Consider the following 2,393-nt stretch of genomic DNA (forward strand, 5'->3'; position numbering starts at 1 on the left):
GCTTTGATATTCCTAGTTACAGGCAAACAGCATGCCCTGGTTGCACAAGTGACCCCACCCCATGCAGAGACCATGCAGTAGCTTCCCTGTGCAGGATTTAGGAGTGATCGGACACCGTAAATACTGTTACCATCCAAAGCTACAGAATACTGTTCACACCCTGTGTTGTCTGTGCCCTGTGCTGCCCTGCCTAAAGTATGCGATCAGGTGAGGAAATGGACTTAAGTATCTGCCGAAGGAGGGTGTGTCTACAGATATGTGAGGAGGAGGGTTACAGATATCTGCCACCACTCAGATGCCGAGAAATTAAGAATCGTTTGCATCCCACCATTTTGGTGCCACCTCAGAACAACGCAAGTGCTCCCCCTACAGCTGCTAAAACCTTCCCAGAGCCATGGCCATCCCTGCTGGGAGGAATCACTCACACTGGCATACTGGGAAACTAAAGCTTTCTTTCCCCTTTGCCAGCTCTGGCCTCTTGGGAAATATAGAGTGGGGGAAGAATCAGTTTGACCAAGCCTGGTGGAGGACGAGAGTCTATGCCAAGCCCCAAAGGTGGCGTTTCACAGAACAGTTGACAGAACTTTGAGGAAGTAGCAGCCCCTTTTACGTACAGGGTGGTCACGTTTGATAGCTGCGTATCACTGCGTAGGATGGCTTTGGCATCTGACTTTTAGTCTCCACAGAATCATTGTTTCCCTGGATTGTACGTCGTGGGTTTTAACACCCGCAGACTTTGCCCACGCGATTCTTAATCTGACCTCGCTGTCTGTTTGCAACATTCAAGGAAGCGCTTTCTAAACAGGAGATGGCAAGGCAAGCTCGGGCACCAAAGCAACGTTGGGAGTTTCACGGCTGTAGATACGGCAGCTCCACCCCCTGGATGCTGGCTTCCAGGATAGACTGCGTTCCAACAAGACCCGCAACCTGCCTGCCCAAAGGACTTCCCTTGGGCACGCGCTGTGTAGGGACTCAACGTTTGACGCCGTGCTACAGCTCTTACCAAGGGGCACTTAAAGCGCAATATAAACGTTACATAGTTAATAGCAAAGCGTCATTGGACCACAATTTCAAATGAACAGGGGTTATCGGTTAAAATTAAAAACAGTGGCAGTTTCCTTATATGCTATTTCTGCGCCCTCAAGAAACAGCTAACGGACAGAGGTACCTGCATTTAATGCACAAATGATTTGACACCTATGTGAGAACATACCCCAGCATCTATCCACCTGCACATCAAAAACGGACAGAGAATTGGCCACGGACATTCTGAACAGCTCTCTTAGCAGGGTCTTCACCTCCCCGATAGGAGAGAGGTCACAGCTCTCCATCCCTTAGCGCACAATAATGTAAACCAATACGGACCTGTGCAAAGCAGAGCACCCAGCGTGAACGTTTGGACAGACAGTAATATGTGTGGCACACCAGAGTCTGGGGGGAAGTGCGAAGGCAGGAAGAGGACCTTTCTGAAGGAGCAGGCATATTTGTTATTGCCTAGCTGAGCGTACGTGCACACAAACACACAATGCACGTCTGGAAAGAAGAGGTGATACTCTTCCCTCAAACAGCAGCTGATGGGCAAAATGAGGTTCTTAGCCTGAGATTTAGCGATGCTCCTAGATGCCCGTATGGCAGATAGAATGTTCTAAGACAGCCTTTTCCTTGCCGAGTCAGGTATAGAGTTGTATCCGCTGTGCAGGTTTACCAGACTTTACAGAACGGCGCGTGACCCATTCTACGCTGGTGTGGCTTCTCAGACGGCGGATTTCCCACACAGGAGACACAAGGCAGCTTTCCACTATGAAACGTTGGGAACCTCAGCTAAAAGAAGCAAGGTCAAGACAGAGAGCTGGGTAGGTTCTTATTGGTTCCAGTACAGTACGGATGTCTCTTTAGAATTAAAAAATAGCTCCTCTACACTACCGCTTCCTGCACTGTCTCAAGTTTGCACCATCTGAGGACCCGGCATGTCCATCATTCAAGAGGTTCAGCAGCGATGGAGAATCCTGCCTTGGGGCAATAAAAGGCTGCAGTGGGTCAAAGCAGCAGACAGACAAAAGGGTCTGATTAACTGTTCTCCCCATGCCCACCTGTCTGGCTGAGGTTTCACAGGGCAAAGGCTTCAGTGCCACTCTCTTTAAAATATTTTTTTAAAAAAAAAATAATAAAACCCTCTTTTCTCTTGGAAACCATTGGAACGTAAACAATAAAAAGGGGCTGGGGATAGGGAGAACGTTAGACTGTGCTTCCCAGACAGTAGCCCTTGCGAAGAGCAGATGGTGCCTCTTGGAGGGTCGTCAGCAGCCACGTTACCATTGCTCTCGCGTTCAAAGTTCCCCGTGGGTTAGGAGCTGGAATTCGGCAATCAGGGACTCAGTGTCCACGGCCAGCGA

This window comes from Emys orbicularis, chromosome 9, assembly GCF_028017835.1.
Source record: "Emys orbicularis isolate rEmyOrb1 chromosome 9, rEmyOrb1.hap1, whole genome shotgun sequence".
Classification (NCBI taxonomy): Eukaryota; Metazoa; Chordata; order Testudines; family Emydidae; genus Emys; species Emys orbicularis.